At 35.5% G+C, this 27,000-nt stretch overlaps 2 long non-coding RNA genes across 2 annotated transcripts; both read right to left on the reverse strand.

The window, feature by feature from the left end:
• Nucleotides 1-12,621: 12,621 nt before the first annotated feature.
• Nucleotides 12,622-14,129, reverse strand: LOC148239987 (uncharacterized). Its single transcript, XR_015816333.1, has 3 exons — nt 13,980-14,129; nt 13,754-13,887; nt 12,622-13,661 (listed from the first exon to the last, which is right to left on the reverse strand). It is a non-coding gene; the product is annotated as an uncharacterized LOC148239987 (long non-coding RNA).
• An 11,300-nt stretch (nt 14,130-25,429) lies between these two features.
• LOC148239988 (uncharacterized) lies at nt 25,430-26,547 on the reverse strand. The gene is made up of 2 exons (XR_015816505.1): nt 26,274-26,547; nt 25,430-25,678 (listed from the first exon to the last, which is right to left on the reverse strand). It is a non-coding gene; the product is annotated as an uncharacterized LOC148239988 (long non-coding RNA).
• Between the last annotated feature and the right edge of the window lie 453 nt (nt 26,548-27,000).

Genomic DNA, 27,000 nt, shown 5'->3' on the forward strand with positions numbered 1-27,000 from the left:
ATAAGTCTGGATTCTTCTTCTGCATTTCGTCCTCCAACTCTCACGTCACATCTTATGGGGTGTGATGCTGCCGACATACCTTCACCATGAGAATTGTCTTGTTACATAAGACCTTATTAGTCCACCCGAAAATTTCCACAAGAACCTCCTCACAGGTCATATCCGCCTGTACCTGTACCTCATCATGAGGAATAATATGAGAAGGATCAGGGTGGTACTTCTTGAGTATCGAGACATAAAAGACATCATGTAATCCTGCAAACTCTCGAGATAGAGTGAGGCGGTAAGCCATGGGTCCAATACGCTCAATGATCGAAAAATGTCCCATATAACGAGGGCTCAACTTCCCTCTTTTTTCAAACCGTGTCTTGCCTTTGTAGGGACAGACTTTCAAGAAAACTTGATCTTCTATGGCAAACTCTAAGGGTCGCCTACGATTATCGGCGTAGCTCTTTTATCAGCTATGGGCAGTTGCCAAATTATTGCGGATGATTATAACTTTCTCAATGGTCTCCTGAATGAGGACTGGTACTAAGTCGCGATGATTCCTGGCTTCACTCCAGCAAGTAGGGGAACGATAAGACCTTCCATACAAAGCTTCATACAGGGCCATACTGATGCTGGAATGGTAACTGTTATTATAAGTAAATTCACAAAGAGGAAGACACTCATACCACTTATCACCAAAGTCGAGAATGCAAGCACATAACATGTCTTCTAATATCTGAATCGTATGCTTAGACTGACCATCCGTCTGGGATGATAAGTGGTGCTGAAGTACAACCCAGACCCCAAGGCTTCTTGGAAGCTGTCCTAAAAGTGAGACGTGAACCGAGGGTCGTACTTAGATATAATGGATAAGGGAACTCCATTGAGTTGAACAATTGCATCCATATATAGGCAGGTTAACTTACTAGTAGAGTCCATGGTTCGAATAGGCAAGAAATGGGCAGTCTTTATCAGTCTATCCATAATGACCCAAATGGAATTTTTACCAAAATAGGTCCTGGGCAATCTGGTGACAAAATCCATAGTCATGTGCTCCCATTTCTATTCGAAAATCGGAAGACCATGTAGCAGGCCACCAGGTCTCTGATGTTCTACTTTTATCCGTTGATAAGTAAGGCATTGGAAGACATAGCTAACTATATCCTTCTTCATTCTTGGCCACCAATATTGTCACTTCAAGTTTTTATACATCTTGATATTTCTGGGATGGATGGATAACTTGGAAGCATGGGTGGTCTTGAGTACATTTATGCATACTGCATCTGAGACCCAAATTCAGTTCTAGAATCTAAGCAATCCATCATCAAAGATCTTGAAATCAGGAGATTTGTCTGAAGTAAACTTACCCAAGCTCTTGATGAGTTCTGGGTCTGTGGTTGTGCTTCCCAGATTTTTATAAAGAGATCCGTCAGGGCTAGGATCTGGGCGAGGTAGGTGCCCTTGCCATAATAGATAAGACAGAGTGATTGCATGGTGTCCATCATCTTCCAACTAGAGGCCATAGTTTGGACAAGCACAACAGGCTCTCATCGACTTAGGGCATTGACGACTATATTCCCTCTCCCGGGGTGATAAATGATCTAACAATCATAATCCTTCAGAAGATCCATCCAGCATCTTTGCCTCATGTTTAACTCCCGTTGCGAAAAGATATACTTGAGATTCTTATGGTTAGTGTAGATTTCAAAATTTTGACCATACAGGTAATGCCGCCATAACTTTAGGGCAAAGATAATGGTTGCCAACTCCAGGTCGTGGGTAGTTCTGCTCATGGACTTTGAGCTATCGGGATCCAAATACGACTACTTTGCTATACTGTATCAAGACACACCCCAAACCAATATGAGATGCATCATAGTAAACTTAGAATCTCCCCTCATTATTCGAGAGGATCAACACAGGGGCAGAGATGAGATGGTGCTTCAACTCCATAAAGCTTTCACTGCATACATAATTCCAAATGAAGGGTACAATTCCAAATGAAGGGTACACCCTTCCTAGTGAGTCAAGTTATGGGGGCAGCAATCCTGGCGAATCCGTCAATGAATCGTCGGTAGTAGCCTGCCAAGTCAAGAAAACTACGTACCTCAGCCACATTGGTGGGTGGACTCTAGCTAGTCACTGATTCCATCTTAAACAGGTCTACAGAAACTCCTTCACTTGAGATTACATGATGAGAAAAGAGACTTAATTCAACTAAAAGGCGCACTTACTTAGTTTCACATATAGCTGGTTTTGGCAGAGAGTCTCCAGCACTTCAGCCAAATGCACAATATGTTTCCCGTGACTTTTAGAATACATTAGATTATCATCAATAAAGATAATGACGTATCGATCCAATGCATGTTGAAAAACTTGGTTTATTAGGTCCATGAAAACTGTTGGAGCATTGGTCAATCTAAACGACATCACCCTGAACTCGTACAATCCATATTTACATCCAAAGGCAGTTTTTGGAATATCTTCTTCCTTCACTCACAACTGGTGGTATCCGATTCTGAGATCGATCTTAGAGAAGATTATGCCTCCTTGTAGTTGATCGAAGAGATCGTCGATCTGGGGTAAGGGGTACTTGCTTTTAATAGTCACTTGGTTGAGTTCCCTGTAGTCCACGCAGAGTCGAAGGGTACCATCCTTTTTCTTTATGAACAACACCGGAGTGCCACAAGGAGAATGACTAGGGTGAATGAATTTCCAGGTAACAAGATTAGAAATATGATGTTTCAGCTCTATTAACTCAATACGATTCATGCGATACACGAGACTGGAGATCGGTTGGGTTCCAGGAATAATTCAATCAAGAACTCTACCTCACGTGGGGGAGGTAAACGAAGGAGTTTGATGGGAAAGACATCAGAAAATAATTCAGTCAAGAACTCTACCTCACATGGGGGAGTTAGACTAGGGAGTTTTATGGGAAAGACATTAAAAAAACTGTAAACAATGGATATGGAACATACAGCAGGATCAACGTCTATATTCCTGTTCATTTAATTTTTAAAAAAATGATAACAACTTTTATTTCTATTTTGGAGATCATAAAGTTACAATTTTACTTTCCCAGTCTATTATAGGTTTATACTTTTCCAATCAATCCATCTCTAATATTACATCAAATCCTATAAAATCTAGCAGTATTAAGTTTACACATACTTTTATCCTTCAAGTTTTTATCCTACAGTCCTCATATACACAATGAGTCTCTAGTAGTTCCTTAGAGGGAGTTTCCACTACTAGTATGTTTCCTAATAGGTTACCAGCAAATGCACAGGACATAAAAGAGTGAGTTGCACCAGTATCGATCAAAGCCTAAACAGGAATATTATGAATAGAAAGCATATCCTGGATGAGAACAGGAGTAAGAAGGACTTTAGTTTCATCTAAGTGGTACACTCAACCTTGTACTATGCGTCAAGCTATATCCTTCGGTCAAGGGCAGTCTTTTATAAAGTATTGGCTGCTTCCGCACTGATAGTAAGCGTGATTGATACACGGACATGGTAGGTCACTATACGAGCGACCATAATGTTGACAAAGTTGGTTAATTCGGGCAAGTGGGGCTGTAGGTGGGGGCAAGGCAAGAGGAAGGACAATTCTGATTCATTTGTCTAGGGGGTTACTTATTGGGTCAGACAATCTCTTTCTAAGTTGTTGGGCTCGAACTTGAGTAAAGCGTTTGTGCTTAGTCGAGATAAGATCCTCAGCCAACTGGGCATGTTCAAGCCCCTCTGCATATGAGCTGGGTCTTAGCATCACGACTCAGTCATAAATGTCAACATAAAGGCCTTTGAGAAACTTCTTAGCTTTTCAACTTTCGAGGGTGACCATTAAAGGGGCAAACCTAGACAGCTGAACAAATTGAGCTATATATTATGCTCCAGACAAGCTTCTTTCGTAGAGTCCTAGAATTTCTTCTATTTCTTTTTTCAAGCATAAACAGGGAATAAGTTATCAAAGAAAACATCCATGAAAACTTTCCAGGTAGTAGGGGTAGGCAGGACTTCTTTCTTAAGTTGCCACCAGTGTTCAGTTTCACCGTTTAACATAAAGGCTGTAAGAGAGACTTTTTGTTCTTTAGTCAGGTCTAATAAAGAGAAGATTTTTTCTATTTGTAGGATCAAAGCTTCAACTACTAAAGGATCAAGGCCACCTTCAAAGTGTGGGGGGTTAAGTTTCCTAAACTCTGGTATATTATGGGAGATAAAATGATCTTGGTTTTGGAATTCAAGGGCAGGAGTTGGACAAGGGTTTGCCTGATTTTGTCCTACGGCTGCAGTTAATCCTTGAACAGCTCAAAAATGTTCTGCAAATTTAGCCCTGATCAAATGATCCGGGGCTTCCGGTTGTTCAGTAAGCTCCACAGATGGTCTTCTTCGTGTCATTCCTATAAAAGAAAGGAAGACACGAGTTAGAGGTTTAATCTTTAAAAAGAGGACATTTACCTTTCCTAGGTACTCTAAACGATTTATCTATCCTTAGCCTCAGTGTAAGGGATTTATTCCGTGATATTCTGCTCTGATACCACCTGTGACATCCTAGGTACCAATTAAAGCAAATGGGTGTCAAATACATATTCAGAATAATGAGTGCATGATAATATTTATGCAGCGGAATCAAACCTTAACAAATCCCTTACAGATATATATATTGTTCCAAATACATACATCATTGAAGCCAGAACTGGCTACAAAATACAAAACATAAGGGCCACTTTTTTCACTATGTTACATGGAGTTCATCAGAGTGCGAGAATAGACATGCACTCAGACTTATGGATCCACGGGATCCTCATAGACTTCCAATGGTAGATCTGCCTACAATTCCTCATTTTCTTCCTCATTTGGGGGGAATGGAAAGAATGAGTTCCATATGCTCAATAAGGAAAACAGTATTAAATTAACATCATAAGATTTTAAAAGTTTATTATTTTATCTTACTGTTTAGCTTCTTTGTTCACTTAACTCATCATTAGGAAAAACTATTTATTTGCATATCAAAATAGTACGTTAGCACAGAAAATCAATTATACATATATCATGGCAAATAATAAAAAAAATCAAATAACTCATGAAATGCACAGATTTTTCGTGTTATACTTCGCGAAGTCGTTATAAACTTCCATCTCTAAGGGTAGATACAGATACAAATTTCTAATTACCCAAGTAGAATGACCAGATCAGATACAGATACGGCAATTTACTTTGGCCCACTTCCAGCTGGCCAAACTGTGATACAATCTATGATCATGGTCGTACCAACCAAAGTGGTCCTAACAGATAGTCTATAGTCACAACATTACTTAGCCACGGATGCCATTTATAGATAGTGCGATACCACTCTCGTCAGAGGGTACACCATCATCCACTAAGAGCGGTCCTCTTACGTCTCTCCAGACCAGAGAGGAGAGGAGAAAATAGATACCCCTAAGGGCAAGGGGAACAAATACCCCTCAGAGATAAAAAGCCTAACGAGATACTTGATGCAATATGCATGTCAATACAGATATACTTCGGACCATATAGGCTTCATTTCACTTTTCTCTTTTTATTTTTATTTTATTTTACTTTTATTATCACAGACTACATATTACATTTATTACATACAAATTCATCAAGTGTCAGTAAATCACACTGATACTTAAAAATCAGAACAATTCTACTCATTTGAATATTGAGGCATACAAAATAGGAAAAATAACTATCATAATTTGCTTATCTAAAAAATACTCCTCAAGATGTATAAATTAATACTGATTCCTTACCAAAACCTCGATGTTTCCTTCTCCACCATTTTCCTCTATTTGTCTTCTTCTCTCACTAATTTACTATCTTTCTCTCTCTAAATCTTTGAAAAATGGAAAAAATGGTAGTGTGAAGAGGAAGGGAAGGGGAAGGGAAATTTATAGAATTTTAAAATGTTGGATACGCACCAAGTAGCGAAATCCAGTGAAAAGAGAGAAGAAAAAGATTCTTGACACAAAAAACAATGAAGGAAAATTTCCTCCACCAGTGGCGGCAGCGCGCCGCCCAAGGTAACAACAGAGCACTGCACGAGGTGGCAGAGCCCGATCGGCGCGTTGTAGGCTAGCTTGCAAGCGCCCAGGCCTGCTGCTGCGTGCGTAGGGGCTAGCTTACGCGCACGCGGGGCCTTGGCGCAATGGGCACCGCGTGCGCAGGCTTACTGTGCCCAGGCCTAAGCGTATAAGGCCTATCCGTGCAGGCCTGTTGTGCGCACGGCGCGCACACAATGTGCGGCACAGGTCCATGCGCAAAGTGGTGCGCGAACGACTTGTTTTTGCCCGACAGGATGCACACGCAGGTCTTGACACTGCGTCGTGCGCACTATGAGCACGTCCCGTGCGTGCGTGCGTGCAGAGGGGACGTGGGTACTGTGCACACTTCCCATGCATGCTAGCCTGTGGATGGGACATGCGCGTTGTGCACATGCACTACGGCCACTGTGTGCGCATGCTCGCACACACAGTGCCCAGCACCCACGCGAGCAAACTATTTTTTCACAAGATTTTTTTCTGCGAGTAGGTTTTCTCCCGTTTTACCATTTTCTATTTTTTTTCTAAATTTTTTCTTTTAAAAGAAAATTAAACAATTTAAAATAATGTAAAATAAAATAAATAAAATAAAATAAAAAATAAAAAATATATAAAAATCACAGATCTCGAGAACAGCGTAAATTAATTTAAAGTTAAGGCGACTAAAGGTTTGAATAAATAGAGTTTTCAAATCATTTTAGCACAGTGATAGGCAGAGTATTATAGAACTTCTCCCTTCTCTAGTTTATACTTTAGAACTACTCCCTTCTTCTGTTTTTTGTTCACTAGCTTGGGGGTTGGCTTGTTTTGGTAGATTTCATGAAGTATAAATTCAGTGACTTCCATCACTGATCAAAATAATCCTTGTGATTTTCTATGCGCAAAATACTGCAGTCCCATATCAAGTAAATGTTGTCAAGGTTTTGGGGTAACTATAGATCCATGCTCGAAAAAACCAATTTGTTCACTATAAAAAATTAATGAAACTTACTGAATCATATCATTTGGTAGCATGCTGGTGTCTTTTAATCATCCACCCTTCTATTCTTTGCCAAATTATGTAACGATGATTATTTTTTAGTGAAATAAGATATTCAAAAGTATACTATCACAAAAAAAATTAACCATTTAAAAGTTTTCTAGAACACCCATATGACCTATAAGATGATATGAGAAATTGAAGTGATAAAAAATTTACTAACAAGTTCAATATTATTAGCCATTTGTACAAGATCCTCAGGAAGTGTAAACAAAATTGTGTCTCTTCCAGCTATTGGACAATTATTTTGTTTCTTGGGTGGCTGCTGATCCACCTATACACATTAAGTACTCTATGATCTAAAAAACATGGTAAAAGGTTGATTTACATTTAAATATATATGGAGATTATGGAAACACCATTTTAGTGTGTTCAAAAAGATGAAAAATTTCTTCTGCAAGTCTTCTATAAGAAATGGAAACTACTTCCTCAACTTCAGGTGCAACATCTATCTCATCTGTTGCTTCACGTGCTTTTTCTCATTTTCTTTTTCTTGAACCTTTGCTCTCAATTACCTTACCTTTTTTGTTTCAAGATGGAGCATTTAGATAAATTCTAAATAGAAAAAAACATCAAATCCTTTATATATTTGTATATTTCGAAACTTACTCCAACTATCATTTTTACTTGATTGTTGATATTGGATACTTCTTTTCTTTTACTGGTTGAGTTTTGATTTTCCCCACCTTGTTTTTCACCAAGATTGTTGTATCTCGCAACTAGCAAGTTTTGGGCTCTTAATTTTTATATAAAACACGTGTTACACACGCATACACAGAGAGAGAGAGAGAGAGAGAGAGAGAGAGAAAAGAAAGAGAGATGTATATTTGGAGATAAATCAAGTAGTGAAAGGTAATTTAAATCGAGGGTGGCGGCTTTGGATGGACTTTTCATAAAGAGATGAAGATATTTAATTACATTTTACAGAAAAAAAAACATATTTCATTACATTTTATCCTTTTTGTCTTAACCTAAAAAATTAGTAACTTTTATTTTATTTTCCTGCCCATTTACATCTCTTTTTTCCCCTCTTTCAATCCATTGCCTTTGCCCACTAATAAAATTAGTACCCCAGTTCTACATTCTGCAATAAATGTAACCAAATTTAAAGTATAAAAATCTGCAATTATTTAATAACCATCAGTGTTGTGATTTTAATTATAATTTTATCTAAATCCATTGAGCATTATAATTTGTGTATATATATATATTTATAATAGTACAATATTATATATATAGTGATAATTAAAAAAATATCATTCTATCAAAATTTTAAGCAGAACTAAAATAATAACTTTATGTTTTATTTATTATAAAGATATTCTCTATACATATTTAGCATTTTTATTACAATTTTTTTCAAAAAATATGAATATATACACATATGCAAAAAAAAATAAATAAATAGCATATACATGTGTTTATCTAGTTCTCTAGTCTCTTTAGTGTCTACTAGTAAGTATTGTTAGTTTTCTTATTAATAAAAATTTATATTTAAATTTCTAAAATAGAAAAAAAAAACTTCATGCATGTTTTTAACATTGAGAAAACCATGTGTAGAAACTATTGTTTAATAGAGAAGGTAAAATTACCTCATGAGGTTCTTTTTTATCATTGTCTTCACTATAAAACCCTTCATCATTGAACTTTTGCTCATGGAGAAGGAGTGTTAAATCTATAGTTACCTTTAATTTATTAGGATTCTCATGAAATGGTTGCAGATAAATAGTAAAAATGAGTTTTATATAATAATCAAAGTTAAATAGTTAATTTTTACATAATGAAAATTCCAAACATACCTCAAAATTTTTTTTAGCAATATATGTCTTGCTAGGTGATTAGCCATCCATGAGATCAACCTTAGGGAGCTTTGAATTCTCAATATAACTTACATAAGTTTTTGTTATGCGAATTGACTGAGTGTATTCCAAAAAGAATAATTATTTTAAAAATTATGAGCAACTAATTAGGAAATATCCAAACAATTAAAGTTGAATTATTAAAATAAGCTTACGAAGTGATTGATCAAATATCCAAAGCAATATGTAGTATGTCATGACTAATCTATTACACATGACCGATATGTTTGATGTTAAAACTATGTTATACTTATACTTATTAACCATAGCATTTCATGATTCATTAGCAAATCTACTTTATTTTGATTTTCTATCAACCAAAAATAAAAAATCTAGGATCAGTAACATGGTTAAAGCTAAACCGTTTGAAGTCTAGATGCAGCATGGTGCTCTTTCTACTACTATAGTTAATACAGAAAAAATCTCAAAACGAATAGATTTAATTTTTTTTTTCGATACTTTAGTGTTAACCAAGATTGATGTCAAAACTCTGTTATACCTATACTTGTTACTTAAGTGTTAACTAAGAGTGAAAGTGATCAATTTGAGGATTTATAGAAAAACCAATAGTAATTTTGTGCTAAGTTAATTTGGTTGTAATCTCTTCTTCAAGAACTTGAAGTTAATTTTTCTAAGCCATTCATCATATGACATGATACCATTAACAACACAATACATTTGTCCTATAATATTGTGCTCCATGATAAATAAAGTACATAGAATTAAATTTTCACTTTGTTGGATAACATGCTACTTTTCAGAAACTAGCTATACATGTCATTTCCAACAGAGATAATGGGGTATGGTTTTATTGAATGAACTATTACATTAGAGATTTATTTTAAAGTTTAAAGAAACACTTAAAGAGGTTATTAAAATCCAATCAAGATCAACGTTGTAATGTTTAGTATTTTAAAATGCATTCAATCTCATTGATTTTATATATCACCTCTATTTAAAGGAGTGTCGGGATTTACACACGTGATAAATAACACAGTCTAACCTTTATATTTGATTTGTATGCTAATTATCTATTTACTTTCTACTTATTAAACTTATCACATACTAGAAATTTTAAATAAATATTTTATTTTTCAATAAAAAATGATAGCTATTTTTTAAAATTTCTCACTATGCACTAATTACATTTGTAGTGCCTTTCTTCTTATATATACTTGTGGAGCAATTCTATACAACCTACATATATAAACAAGGTGTTACAGAATACTAGCGATGAAAGTACCATATATACCTATATATTTATATAATTTATTACTCACATGTGGATATATATACAACTATATGTGATTATGTATACATATAAAAGTTGTTGCATACAATTAAATGAAGCAAGTAATATATATCATAATTATCTTAATTATTTAATCAAGAAAGCTAAAACATGTCTATTATAAAAATCTCTTTTGTTGTATATTATGTTTAGTTGAGGAAATATGTGCATATTAGAATACTCAATCTTCTGAAACTTATAAGTAGAAAGAAAAAAATCATCTCATAAATTTCTTCCTGTATGAAATTTCTTGGAGTAGTTAATAATGTTGTGGCAGATTCATATTTAAAGTATTCTGGCACCATATTTGTACTTATAATATCTGAGTGTTGTATATGGCTATACAATGGCTGCTATTCATCAATATTAAGTTCATAATTTGTATATATAGAGAAATTAATTAGTAGCATACATATATTTAATTTTTAAAATAAATTTAAATTACATAGAAGCTATTTTATACAAATATATAATTTCTTTTGGAAACATTTTCATATATGAATATATTCTGAAGGCAAATAGGAGAAAAAGTAGAATCACCTAAATATCTTCTTGAAAATGAATTCTAGTGGTTGATGAACCTATTGTGAATTTTGGTTCAGAGTTTTGCAATATTGCGTATTCACCAATAACTTTCGCCCATTGGATATGTTTGTCTATTGACTGTGCAACAAAAGAAAAAAATGGTTTTGCATGGATTCATTAATTAATTTCAAGTAAAACTCACTTAATTAATGCATGTATGCACTAGCAAGCATATGCAAATAACAACATTTTACATACTAGTAAAAAGCAAGTATATTGATGTCCAATTTAAAGAGGAAAACAAAATCTTTTAATAATAAAAAATAATAAGGGATAGTAAATAAAATTATATATATTTATATTATTTTATTTAACAAATTATCGAACCACTTTCTAATAAAGTAAGTGGTAAATGGTAATAGGCCAAAACTTTTTTAAAAAAATCTTAGGCTAAAAATTAATAATTTTCCTTGCCTTTCGTACACATCACATAAAAAAATTGATAAACATCTATAACAAAGTTTTCAACGTTGATTCTTTTTTAATATTTAAGACAATATTCCTTGAGAGACTATTTTGTGAATTATATTTATAGAAAATATTATCCAAGTGTTAAAGTATGATAGAGACATGGTGTCAGGTATCTATATGGTTTAAATAGAAGTTCTATCAAAGTAAAACATTGAAATAGAGGTAATAATCTTCCTTAGAAAAGTTTTTAGATCGAATAATTTTCAAAATAATTATGTTATGCCATTTTGTGACATCCCGATGCTAGATAGGGCACCAACGTCCAAATAAGCAGACGTAAAATAAATATTTGTATTGTAGCGAAACTATACATCCTATACAAAATTTACAAAAGTTGTATTAAGAGGCAAAGTAGGCTATCTATTCATAGGGTACAAAAATAAAGAATAATCTAATTACAAAATGGCAGCCTCTAGTACAAAACAAAACATTAGTTTGCTCCAAACTATTCCCCATTAAAGGAGTCTAAACAAAGCTCCCCAGTATTTTCATCTAACTCTGCATCTACGGAAATGAGGATTTGGGTGAGTTTTGCAAACTCAGTAAGATAGATGGAAATAATGCAACACAGATAAGTTTTAAAAACTTCATTAATGTATAATTGAAAAATAATATTTAAAAACAAATCCGATTCAATTTCATTACCAAGTCAAATAGTCGATATTTCCATCCAAATCAAATATTCATCGTACTAAAAATGTCACAAAGGCGGTCAATACCCTATTCAATGAGTTTACACAACTCATGCACATAGGACAAAACTCGTCTTCTGACTCAGTTTTAATTACAAATTAATTATCTTAAATTATGTTTCACTGATTACAAACCTACGCTTGCAACCACCTACCCCTATTTCCAACGAGGGCAAACGAGATACCATCTAGTCATGGGTGGGTGCGCAAATATTTATAAACACACATTCACATATAACAAATACAAATGAAATAATCTTAGGTCTCTTCATGTTGCCATCATTTATGTCTTGAGCTCTAAAACATGAATATCAAATCACTCATAGTCCCTCAGGACAACTGAGCTACATGTTCCATGAAGAAACCAAAACTAGCACCCATAACCTAGTGGCTCCAAAACAAATAATCAAATCAAATATCTCTCGAAGAAAATATGATGAATCAGATTTAAACCATACTCTATGTTTAAGTTCTTAATTTTTAATTTTATTTATGTAGTTTATAATTTTAAATTAATGTTAGAAACTAAAATTTTATTTTTTTTAATCTTTTAAACAATTTAAATTTTATTAATTTATTTATTAATTAGAAATTTAGTTATTTAATTTTTAATAAACTCAAATTAAGCCGTAAACTTCCATATTTTAATTTCACACATTCTTGCTTCCCTTTTTACTGATCCTGTGCTGGAGAAAGAATTTCCCTCATGCCTGTACTTGTGGTACAAGAGGCACTACCTGCAAAGATCCCTCGGCGTCCATAGATGCTTGTCGAATCAGCATGGCGCACAGGCTCGCTACAATATGGCATTCCGTGGGACAGATACGGAAGTACGTAAGCATCTCAAATATAGTCCCAGTGCACATATACGCATCGACACACATGGAAACAACATGTACGTGCCAGCACGAGATTCTCGGCACACTCGATACCTGATAATGCTCGATGTCTATATTGCACGGCTTTATTGTGCCAACCCGTGTGCAGGGATGTCCCTAGACAAATCGGGGTGCCCAACAACATCCCTTTTCCATGGCTATAACCAAAAATTTCACCTCCATTCAGCAGCAGCAACATGGTGATGTTGTTCGCTATAAACAGAGCCTTTCAGGCTCATTTCCTTAAATTGATCTTCATTCTTTTGCTTTCCAAACATTGTTTCCGATTATCACACTAATAATGTTAAATAACTTTCAAATTAAAATATTTTAAATTCATGAAAACCATATTATAACACCCACACACACACTCAGTTTTCCTTTCACACACGCACACAGTAGGATTAGTTCACGAAAACATGTTATTAAAACATCTAAAAATTGCAGATCATGCATCAACAAGATTTCAGCCTATCTTACCTAATGTATACGTAAAACAGAAATATATTTGCACGAAGGAATGCTGGAAATTTCAAAAACTCTCCTCTACAACTTACGGTAATTAAAATAGAGTATTGTGAGAGTTTTGATTAATTTTCAAGTTTATGATTCATCCAACTTTAAGAAATAATTTCATAACACTCTAACATGTTATTCTAACAACTAACCATAAGATTTTGGAAAGTAAAACACAAATTAGGAAGGAATTTAAATGAAAAACAAAGACCTACCTGAACAGAGGTGTTGTTCTGATGAAGCAGCACAATTTCAACTTTCGAAGCTTGCTGCTATAATTTTGGTGATTGGGTAATGTATATAAGTGATCATAAACATCTAAGGTAGTGAGGAAGACAATCTGGAAGAAGAAAAATCAACTTACCTCAGAGTGAAGGAAAAAATCCCTTTTTGTCGCGCACCTAGAACGGATGCTCTGTTGTGGGTGCTTGGTTTCTCTCTCTCTCTCTCTCTCTCTCTCTCACTTTGGTTTTCTGCTCTTAAACTCCTTCCCACTCACTGATTAAGCAAACTAAAGTTGTATGATGAGAAGGATATCGTGATTTAAAAGAAGAAAATATATGAAAGCAAATTTTAAAACCAAAACCTACGCATTCATGCATAATAGAGCTTCGTAGAAGTTTCTGTGTTGAGGTTGCCGATTGAAGGTGATCATGGTAGGTAAATAATCTAGACATCTGGCCACTTCCTCAGCAATTCACTTGGTAGCTCATTCTTGTCGATAAGCTTTAACGGTGAGGTTTAATTTTTCTTTGTTTAATTCTCACCTATATGCAATATGTATAGATATATAGTTCTATATATCCATACGTATCTGATATATATATATATACATCTTGCTGCGTATGTGTTTATATAGTATATATATTTGTAATGACTCAACTCTCTCTTCCACTTTTATTCTGCAGCACTATATTACCTATATATATTTGTATAACTATGCATATGTATATAATAACATATAGGTGTATCTATATATATACTACACAGCAAATCTAACACCCCATCATCACCGTAATAAAATTATTTGCAAACTCCATTTATTCGAGTTTTTATTCACTTAAACTTTAATTAATTTATGTTGTTTAAAATTTATTGGGATCTGGTTGTTTCTTATTTATTTATTTTTTATTTAAATTATTTTATTTTAGATTATTTTAATTTAACTAATTTAAATTGAAAATGAAAATTTAGAAAAAGATCTGAAAACGGTGAATCGAGAAAAATTCTTGGAGGAAAAATCCTACGAGAAGTCTGGTTACCCGCGCGGGTGCTGGGCACTATGCATGCACGCATGTGCCCACATCTCGTCCGCACGCACGAATGCACAAGACGTGCGCACAACGTGCACATCCCTCCGCACGCACGAACGTGCGGGATGTGTGTATAGTGCGCCCGGTGCGAGGTTAGGACCTGTGTGCGTCCTATCGCGTGCAGGCGGGCCATCCGCGCGTCAACTCGCGCACGGATAGGCGTTACACACTATGTGCGAGGCATCTGCACAGCAGGCCTGCGCAGATAGGCCCTGTGTGCTTAGGGCCTGCACAAAGTTGGCCTGTGCCCGCGGGCCTAGTACGCCCAGGCCCTGCGCGCACGGCAGGAGGCCTGTGTTCCTGCAGGCTAGCCTGCAGTGCGCCGACCGTTTCATGCCTAAGTTGGTGGAGGAGGCCCTCTTTCCTTGTTTTTTATACCGAGCATCTTTTTTTCCTCTCTTAACCGGATTTCATCACTTGGCACAAATTCGATGGTTCTGAAACTTTATAAATTGCCCTCCCCTTTCCCTTCCTCTCCACACTTCCATTCTTCCATTTTTCAAAGGTTTGGAGAGAAAGAGAGATATATATATAGTAGTCTAGTGAGAGAATGAGAGAAAGAAAGAAGAATGATGAAGGAGAAAATATCAAAGTTTTGATAAGGAATATAGTATTTCTTTCGACGTCTTAAGGAGTATTTTTATATAAACGAATTTAAGATGATTGATATTTTACCTATTTTATATGCCTCTGTGTTTGGATGAGTCGAATTATTCTTATTTTCAATCATGTTATGTGAATTGCAGACACTTGATGAATTTGCATGTAATAAATATAATATGTAATCGGTAACAGTAAAAGTATAAAAGAAAAAGAAAAAGTAGAATGAAGCTAGTATGGTCTGAAGTACATCTGTATTGACATGCATATTGCATCAAGTGTCTTGTTAGACTTTTTATCTCTGAAGAGTATCTATTCCCCTTACCATTCGGGGTATCTATTTCCCCTTCCCTAGTCTGATTTAGAAAGATGTAAGAGGACCGCTCCCAGTGGATGACGACATACCCTCTGATGAAAGTGGTGTCACACTATCTATAGGGATCACCCGTGGCTAAGTAATGTCGTGACTATAGATATCTGTTAGGGTCATTATGGCTTGTACGACTGTGGTCATAGATCGTACCATGGTTTGGCCAACTGGAAATAGGTCTGAGCAAATTGTTGTATCTGTATCTGATATGCTCATTCCATTTGGGTAGTTGAAAATTTATATCTACCCTCAGAGATGGAAGTTGTAACGACTTCATAAAGCATGACACAAAAATTTGAGCACTTTATGATTTATTTGATTTTCTCTATTATCTAGCATGAAGTTTGATTTTTTTGTGTTAACGTATCGTTTTCTTAAGAAATAAATGGTTTTTCATAATGTGAGATAGGTAATGAGGAAGTAAATGGTAAGATAAAATAATGAACTTTTGAAATCTTACAATGTTAATTTAATATTATTTTTCTTACTGAACATATAGAACTCACTTTTTTCATGCCCCACCTGATGAGAAAGAAAGTGAGGAACTATAAGCTGACCTACCATTGAAAGTCTGTAAGGATCCCGTGGATCCACAAGTTTGAATGCATGACTGTTTTCGCACTTTAATGAGTCCAATAGCATAGTGAAAGAAGTAACTCTTATGTATTATTTTGTATTTTGTAACCACTTCTGGCCTCAGTATATGTATGTATTGGAACTCATATATATTTGTAAGGAATTTGTAATGATTTTATTCCGCTGCATAAATTTTATCATGCACTCATTATTCTGACTCTGTATCTGAGACTTATTTGTCTTATTTAGCACTTGAGATGTTACAGCAAGTACTACACATGGATTCCCACCTCTTTTCCTCTCTTTTTCTTTTTTTTCCACTAATTTATTCCCTCAATTATCCCTTTACATACACATATATATATGTATATTTAACTTTGGTGTTTATATATATCTCAATGTAAATTTATATATATAATCTTAAAATAGTTATAACATATAATTTAGTTACTTATTTCTCCTTTTTCATATTTTATAATATATGTATGTATATATACGAATTTATTTTACACTGATATGTTGGTTATATGATTAAGAGTTTTTCCTGGGGTAAATAGATGAAAGGATACAGCTAAGTGTTACATTCTTCCCCCTTTAAATAAAATTTGTCTCCACTTTTTACGATTTTACTTAAATAACTCGGAATACCAATTTCTCGTAGCACTCTCAACTTCCTAGGTGGCTTCTTGACGATAATGGTGTTGCCACTGCATTTTGACCATCAAAAATTTCCACGATCGCAACACTCTTTTGTATTTGTTAAGGATGCGAATTAGATACTCTTCATAAGACAAGTCTTGATGCAACGCTAAGGGCTCATAAGATATGACATGCAAGATGATATTTTTGAAGCTTGGACACATGGAAGATGTCATGAATACCAGATAGTTGAGCTGGGAGAGCAAATTGGTATGCAATGTTGCTAATTCGTTCTAAGATCCGAAAAGGCCCAATAAATCGAGGACTCAGTTTCCCGCGCATTCCAAATCTAATATTTCCCCTAACCAGAGAAACTTTAAGGAACCCATAATCTCCTACTACGAACTCCAAATTTTTTCACCTATTGTTAGGATAATTCTTTTGTCGAATTTGGGCTAAAAGAATATTATGTCGGATGATCAAAATCTTATCAATAGTTTTTTGGACTAGGTCGGGTCCTGACAATTGTCTTTTCCCAACTTCATCCCAACGGAAAGGAGAACGACAGGGTCTACTATACAATGCCGCAAAAGGGGCCATCTCAATGTTGGAATGAAAACTGTTGTTGTAGAAAAATTCTACGAAAGGCAATTGTCTATCTCAACTACCTCTAAAATCCATAATTCATGCTCTCAACATGTCTTCTAGTGTCTATGTAGTTCCTTCATAATGCCCATCAGTTTGAGGGTGGAAAACAGTGCTGCAAGAAAGACAAGAACTAAGAGCATCCTGAAAACTAGACCACAATTTGGAAGTAAATCGAGAGTCTTGATAAGAAACAATAGATATTGGAATACCATAAAGACGAACAATCTCTTGAATATACAAGTCGATTAATCGATTAAGCAAATCAATTGTCTTTATAGCCAAAAAGTATGCCGACTTAGTCAACTAGTCAAGAATTATCCAGATAACATTATGAGTAGAGCTAGTCATTGATAAACCAATAATGAAATCCATGGTCACATGTTCCCATTTTCACCCAAGAATAGGGAGAAACTGAAGTAACCCACCAAGACGCTGGTGTTCAACCTTGATTTGCTGGCAGGTAATTCATTTGGAGATAAAGTCTATGATATCTCTCTTTATCCTAGGTCACAAAAAATGAGATCTCAAGTCATGATACATTCTGGTGCTACCAGGATTAATAGATAGTCGAGAAGAATGTGCCTCTTTCAAGATATCCTGTCTAAATTTTGAATTCTCTGGTACCCATAAATGGTTTTTGAATCATACTGTATCATCGTATATAATTCTAAAGTTAGTCTTCAAGAGAGATCTTTTCTCTTTGTTTTAGGATTTGGGGATCTCTGGATTGAGACTCCCTAATCCTCACTATGAAGCAAGGCCGACACTATAACTGAGTGAGGTAAATACTGTCATCAGTGGTGTCAAAGGATAAAGCCTAGACAACTGTGAGTAAATTCAACTTGGAGACCCTTAGCTGAGAAAGGAAACCACAACTCTTTCTATTGAGGGCATTAACTACAATATTACCTTTCTTAGGATGATAGGAAATGGTGCAATCATAATCCTTCAGTACATCTAGCTAACATCTTTGCCCCAAATTCACTTCTTTTCGAGTGAAGAGATATTTCAGACTCTTGTGATCGGTAAATATCTCAAAGGGTTTGCCATAAAGATAGTGTTGCCAAATCTTTATGGTAAAAACAATGGTCGCAAGGTCAAGGTCATGTGTAGGGCAGTTGAGCTCATGAGTTTTTAATTGTCAAGAGCCATAGGAAACCACTTTATCATGCTGCAGAAGTACACAACCTAAGCCTAGGCATGATGCGTCACAATAAACCGTGAAACCACTAGAGCCATCAAGAATAGTTAAAACAAGAGTTGTGGTTAAATGATGCTTCAAGTCTAAGAAGCTCTCTTCATAATCAGAGTTCTAAATAAACTGGGAATCCTTTTGAGTTAATTTAGTAAGTGATGTGGCTAGTTTTGAGAATCCTTCCACAAAACGTCAATAGTAACCTGCAAGACCTAAGAAAACCTCTAACACCATGGTTGGTTGTTTCTTACTCAAAACTACCTCTATCTTAGAGGGATCAATAGAAATACCTTCACCCGAGACAATATTGCTAAGAAAGGTAACATTATCCAACCAAAACTCGCACTTGCCAAATTTGGCGTATAACTTGTTATGTTGTAATGTTTCCATTACATGTATCAAATACATAGAATGATCTTATAGGTTGTTTAAGTAAACAAGTATGTCGTCAATAAAGACTACGACATATTTATCTAACACTGGCCTGAGTACCTGGTTCATAAGATCCATGAAAACTGCTAGAGCATTGGTCAATCCAAACTGTATAACCGGGAATCCGTAGTGTCCATAGTGGGATAAAAAAGCCTTCTTAGGAATGTCATCAACTTTAGCCCGTACTTGATGATATCCCGACTTTAGGTCAATTTTTGAGAAGATATAAGCACCCTAAAGTTGGTCGAACAAATCATCGATTCTGGGCAATAGATATTTATTTTTGATCGTTTCTTGATTCATATCGTTGTTGCCAATATACATTCTCATTTACCCATCTCTCTTTTTCGTAAATAGAACCGAAGCACCCCAAGGGGAAGTACTCGGTCGGATGAACCCTTAGATTGGATTTCCTATAGTTTACTACTCAACTCTTGTAACTCAACTTGACCCATCAGGTACGAAATCTTTGAAATAGGGAGTGTACTAGGCAATAGATCGATAGAGAATTCAACTTCTCTTTTTGGAAGTATACCTGGTAATTCTTCAGGGAAGATGTCTGGAAAGTCCCTTACCACATAAATATTGTGGATCTCTGGATGAAAATTCATTTTTTCTAATTTCCAAAGAAGATTGAATTAGGAGAGGGGATTTCATATTTTCTTCGACATAAAAACTTTTATTATAATTATGACATTGTAAAATAAGAGGCAAATATACATATTTTATTGCTTAGTTTCTTTTACATGTAGAGAGTAAGGTTCACTATTGAGAGGATGGAATACCACAGTTTTATTGAAGCAATCAAAAGTAGCATGGTAAGTCACTAACCAATGCGTACCCAAGATTACATCAAAACCTTGGAAATCCATGAGTAGGAGGTCTACTACTAAGTCCCTACTCACAACTTTAACGTTACAAGACTTGTAAACCAAGTTTGAAATAAGTAAGTCCCTAGCAGGAGTTTCTACAACTAGTGTTTTACCTAAAGGTACAGGCTTAACAATCAACTGAGACAAAAGGGTGCGTAACACCCGAATCAATCAAGTCATGTGCAAAAGAATCATAAATAAAGAGTGTACCTTCAATGACTGTTAGCATAACCTCTGGATCAGGCGCATCCAACTAGTACACGTGACCTTTGTTAACATGTTTATGGGTCTCATGTGGACAATCCTTCACATAGTGTCCAGGCATCCCACAGTTATAACAAGCATTGGTGGCCTTATAACAGGGGCGATTGCCATGGTTACCTTCACAACTCTTACAAACAAGAGCAGGATTAGGAATAGTACCTGATGAAGGAGGGGCAGTAGCTGTAGTAATTCTGGGTCATTTATCAACTTAACCCTGAACTAACTGCTTCCTCTTTAAATGATTAGGAATCTAGAACCACTAGCTTGCTTGAATTGGGCAGCAAGCAACTCTTTTGCCATCTAAGAATGATTTAGTACCTCAGCATAGGTAGTTTTCCTGAACATGGCCACACAATCATAAATATCATATCTTAGGCCCTTTAGGAAATATATGGCACTCTTGGCCTCGATAGAGACCACTTCTGGTGTAAATTTAGAAAGCTGAACAAATTTAGTAGCATACACATTCACATAGATGCCACCCTCCTTAAGTTCTTGGAACTCATCCTCTTTCTTTTCTCAAACCCATATTAGAAAGAAATTTTGTAAAAAGGCATCCAAAAAGTTATCCCAAGTGATAGGGATGGGTAAAGTATCTCTCTTAAGACATCACCAGTGCTTCGCCTCACCTACCCAAACAAAAGCAGCAAGGGGAACTTTCTACTCATAAATTAGATTTAAAACAAAAAATATCTTCTCTATTTGCATAAGCCAACGTTCTATTGCCATAGGGTCAGGGCGACCATCAAATTTTGGTGGATTGAGTTTCGAAAAATCGGTGATGCTATTAGTGATGGTCCTATTTTATGCAACCTGCTCATTAACAGGGCGCTGACAATCATTTTGTTGTAGATGCGGTTGTAGATCCACAGCATGGGTAAGACCCTGAATAGATCTAAGTACCTCAAAACATTATGCCCTGGTCGGGCCGTTGTCAAGTTCCAACTCTGCCCTAGGAGGGGCAACATCATGTCTCTCTGCTATTGGTCTTCCTCATGGCATACTGCATACAAGGAACAAAAAGCTTAGAGATAAGTATTTCTAGAGTATCTAGGGTTCAAGTCATTTATTAGATTATATCCTACTCTAAGAAAACATAATCCTAAACCTCAAGTGTATGGGATGTTCCTAGAATGGGGCTCTAATACCACCTGTTACGTCTCGATGCCAGATAAGGCACCAACATCCAAATGAGCTAATGTAAAATAAATATTTGTATTTCAAGAGAACTATATATCCCATACAAAATTTACAAAAGTTATATCCAGAGGCAAAATTTGCTATTTATTCATCGAATACAAAAACAAAGGATAACCTAATTACAATTTGGCAGCCTTGAGTATAAAATAAAGCATTAGTCTGCTCCAAATTATTCCCCCCTGAAAGGAGTCTAAACATGGTTGTCCAATATTTTCTTCTAAAATTACATATGAGGAAATGGGTACTTGGGTGAGTTTTACAAACTCAGTAAGATAAATGGAAATATTGCAACATAGACAAGTTTAAAAAACTTTATTAATGCATAGTTAGAAAATAATATTTAAAAACAAATCTGATCCAATTTCGTTTCCAAGTTAAATAGTTGATATTTGTATCCAAATTAAATATTCATCTTACCCAAAATGTCACAAAGATGATCAATACCATATTCAATGGGTTTACACAACTCACACACATAGGACAAGACTCGTCTTTTGACTCAGTTTTAATTATAAATTAATTATCTTAAATTATGTTTCACTTATTACAAACCTACACGTGTAGCCGCCTACACCTATTTCCAACGAGGGCAAACGGAATACCATCTAGTCATGGCTGGGTGCGCAAATATTTATAAACATACGTTAACAGATAACAAATACAAATAAAATACTTTCAAGTCTCTCCATGTTGCCATCATTCATGCCCTTGAGCTCCAGAACAAGAATATCAAATCGCTGAGAGTCCCTCGAGAGAGCTGAACTACATGTTCCATGAAGGAACCAAAACCAGCACCCATAACCTAGTGGCTTCAGAATAAATAATCAAATCAAATACCCCTCGAAGAAAATACGGTGAATCGAATTTAAACCAGACTCTATGTTTAAGTTTTTAAATTTTAATTTTATTTATGTAGGTTAAAGTTTTAAATTAATTCTAGAAACTAAAATTTTATTTTTTTATTCTTTTAGACTTAAATTAAATTTTATTAACTTATTTATTAATTAGTGATTATGTTATTTAATTTTTCAACAACTCAAATTAAGCTGTAAATTTCAATATTTTAATTTCACACATTCTTGTTTCCTTTTTCACTTATTCTGTGCTAGAGAAAGAATTTCCCTCGAAAATCCCTCGGCATCTGCAGATGTCTGTCGAATCTACACGATGCACAAGCTTGCTATAATGTAGCATGTTGTGGGATAGATACGAAAGTGCGAAGGCATCTCGAATACAGTCCTGATGCATATATACGCACCGACATGCATGGCAACACCATGTACGTGCTCACACAACATTCTCAGCACACTTGATGCCTGATAGTGTCCAAGTCCACATTACACAGCTTTGATGTGCCAACCCGTGTGCAAGGATATCCCTAGACAAATTTAGGTGCCCAACAGTATCCCTTTCCCACGGCTATAACCCAAAACATTCACCTCTATTCAGCAGTAGTACCACAATGAAGCTACTTGCTATAAACAGAGCCTTTTTTTCAATATTACATATTTGTCAATCCATTAGATTATAATTGCTCCATTTCCATTTAGTTTATACTTCATAAATTTTCCAATTCACTACCCGTAATCCTATTCCAAATTTAACCATTTTTTTTAATTTCCCATATTATTTAATTTTTATTGATTTCCCCAATAACCCAAACTATCCAAAGTTTTATCGAAGAGAAATAAGTCTCCATATAAGGCTCGTGGCCCAGTGAGCTTCCATGAAGGTCTCTCGGCATGGTTTCATGCATATTGGGCCAACATGGCTCGATGGCCTGTTGCACAAATGCAACCGGCCCATGGGATATGTGTGACATCCCAAATGCTAATTAAGGCATAAAGGTACCAGATACATAAATAGATTATGAGTGTATAATAGAATAATGTATGTAGCAAAACAAACAATTATAAATTCCTTACAGAATATATGAGTTTCCAATTATATATATATCTGAGGCCAGAAGTGGCGACAAAATACAAAATAACAAAATATAAAAGAGAGACACTTCTATCATTATGTGAATGGACTCATTAGAGTGCAAGACAAGTCATGCACTCATAAAAGTTTATAGATCCATGGGATCCTCAAAGACTTCAAGGGGTAGGTCAGTGATCGGTTCCTCACTATCTTCCTCATCTGGAGGAAGATATGGAAATGAGTGAGTTCCATATACTTAGTAAGAAAAATAGTATTTAAATAACATCATAAGATTTTAAAAGTAATTAAATATACTATCGTCACTTACCATCAAGAGTCACGTCAAGGTCCTTTATTAAATATGAAAATAATTTAATTTATTAAAGAAAACTTTATAACCATCATATTATAATCATATCATATCAATCAAATCAATCAAGCAAAAAAAAAATCAAACAAATCATGATATGCACATGTCTTTCATTTTATTCTTCGCACGAAGTCATTTTGACTTCCATCTATTAAGGGCTATTATGAATTCTTGACTACTCATGTGGAATGACTAATTCATTTCATTTATAACAACAATTTGTGGCTTGCCAAATCAACAACACATTTATGGCTTGCTAACCCAACAGCACATTTATGGCTTGCTAAACCAACATCACATTTACGGCTTATTAAACTATGACACGATCTATGACTACGGCTGTGTCAACCATAATGGTCCTACATGTTAACTATAGCCACGGTCATACTTCGCCAAAAGTGACCCCTACAATCATATCACGTCACCACTTTCATCAAAGTGTACGCCGTCATCCACAGGGAGTGGTCCTCTCAAGTCTTTTTAGACTAGATGGGGAGAGAAACAGAAACCCCTCAGAGATAAAAAGTCTAATAAAATACTTTATGAATTATGCATGCCAATATCATTTCATATTTCCCATGTCTATACATTGTTTCATGCTAAATCATTTTTTCCATTGTCAATTGAATCATATATCAATCTTTACCTTAAGCATTTAATCATTCAAATTTCACATGCCAAAATAATTAGTTCACATATGTTCATAAAATATATAATTAACAACGTAAATCATTTCACTCAAGCATATAAAATAATCATAAAAATATTTAATTTAACCTTATTAATTTTGTCTAGAAATGCTCCCTAAGATGTTAGAAGTAAATACTAAATTTCTTATTGAAATCTTGATGTTTTCCCTATACCTTTTCTTTTTCTCCTCCTCTCTCTCTCTCTCTTTAAAGCTCTTGGAGGATGGAAGAATAAAAATGAAAGTGATGAGGAAGTAGTGAAGGAAGGGTCCCTATTTATAAAAAATAAGAACCGTTAGATTTGCGCCAACTGGTGAAATTTGGTGAGAAGAGAGAAAGTCAAAAGAAAATGTATGATGTGACAATTGACGGATGTGACCGACGGATGGACAATGCGACGTGACAATAGCACAAAAATCAGAGGTACACCACCCAAACGATGTCAGCATACCGCCCAAGCGACGGTAGCATGCCACCCAAGCCGGCGGCAGCTGTCCGCCCAAAGGTGGCTCACAACTCTCAAGGGGGCGGTGCGCCCTGCCCGAGGTTGCGCACGCTGCCGCAACTAGCCGTGGACCGCAAGCCTAGCCTGCTGCACACGCAAGCCTACTGCACAGGCCTATTGCCCGGATGGCGCATACATAGGTCGTACAGAGCCGTGCCCGTCTATGTACAATAGGATGTGTGCACAGACCGCACCTCGTGCCCCACGCGAATGGGACATGTGCACAGTATGTACATCTTGCGCTGGCCACGCACATGCACGCGCAAGCGGTGTGTGGATCCCGCATGGGTGGGATCCTTCCCACGGGAGTTTTCTACCTTTTTCTCCATTTTTTCTTAAAATTTTTTTAAATAATAAATAAAATAAAATTTTTTATGATAAAATAATTAATTTCAATAATTATTTAATCAAATAAAATATAAAATTAAAATACAAAATATAATATTCATCCAAAAAATTAAAATTATATAATATTAAAGAGTTTTAAACGGTTTTAGAACTCGAATAAACAGGAGTTTACATTATAAATTAAGCACGAAGTTTTTCGGGTGCTACAGTATGAGCAGTTGTGAAGTGGGCAACCCTATGCATGTTCCTGCATGTACGCGCACATGGTGTCCGACATAGCTTGTTTGAACAATCGAACATCTCTGCTGCCCTTCTGAAAAAGCATAACCAAGCCCCTCACACGACCTGTGCAGCAATTGTTAAACAACTTTATGCTATAAATGCTTTCCAACACTTAGATTGCCCAAAAATCATCCCATTATGCATACTAACACGAAAAAACCGTGTGTGCCCAACAGCAGCAGCATGTTGATGCCTAGCACTCGTGACAGAAGCTATTTGACTACTATCTTTGTTCTCTTTTCCCTTATGTTCCCCTAATTAGCATGTACTCATCCGTCATTATTCATTCCTTGATCACCAACATTTAAAATCATTCAAAAATCACCAAAATGCACTATTTAAGACATTCATGTACTCACACACATCATCAATTTTAAAACACCACTTGCTTTTTATTTTTAAAGGTTTTACTAAATAAATGCATACTATAAATGCATACTTTTATTGACCAAACTTATCACCCATCTTACACAGAATACGCAATAAAGATACTTCAACTATTGCAGAATTTATAGTTAATTTTTAGTTATTTTTAGGATTTAAGGTTGTTTAACTAACCCCTAGTAGTTCACCAACAATCTAACAATTTATTAATTACGATGAACTAGCAAAAAAAAGAGATTTGGAAGCGAATAACAACCAAAAACCCGATTCTTACCTACAACCCATGACAGCAGATAGAACAACAACAAAGGAGGGAAGTTGATATAAATTTTGGGTTCTAAAATCCGCAAGAAAGGTGTATAAATGTACTGGAAGCCGAAAGGAGCTAGCTCTAAAGGATGAAGGCTTACGTAGCCCAGAGCAGAAGGAAATTCCTTCCACAAATGCACCAGAATTCCTTCTTGGCACCAACACACACTCACACTCTGTTTTTAAACTTCCTTCCTCACCAACAATCTAGGGTTTCACTCTGCTTCCAAAATTTTGAGTTCAAATAATATGGGGAAGAAGAAACAAAGAAGAAATCGACTTTTAAAGTAAATTTGAGGGTCAATCTTGGCCGTCCAAGACCATGCATGCAATCTTGGTCATTGATGCAGAGAGTGGCCGATAGCCTAAGGAAAATTGATGGGCAGTGCTCGCCATCTGCCCAACAGCTAATACTCCTACCATGTGGCCAATTATTCACCACATGAAGGTGAGTGGAGTCCATATGCATTCCACCGAACCCCACTCTCAGAGCAAGCAAACACTTTAGTTCTTAGAAGTTCAATTCATTTTATTTTAAAATAACGAATTTATTCATTTTGAATTATTAATTCAAAATAAATCACATTAAGTGACAAAACATGGAAATTAAATTACTAAAAGACCTCATTTTATTAGATAGGGGTTTACTGTAGCATACAGCTAGTTGTTACACTAGCAGTGGCTAATTATAC

This window comes from Carica papaya, chromosome 9 (genome assembly GCF_054855325.1).
Source record: "Carica papaya isolate Zhongbai chromosome 9, ASM5485532v1, whole genome shotgun sequence".
NCBI lineage: Eukaryota > Viridiplantae > Streptophyta > Magnoliopsida > Brassicales > Caricaceae > Carica > Carica papaya.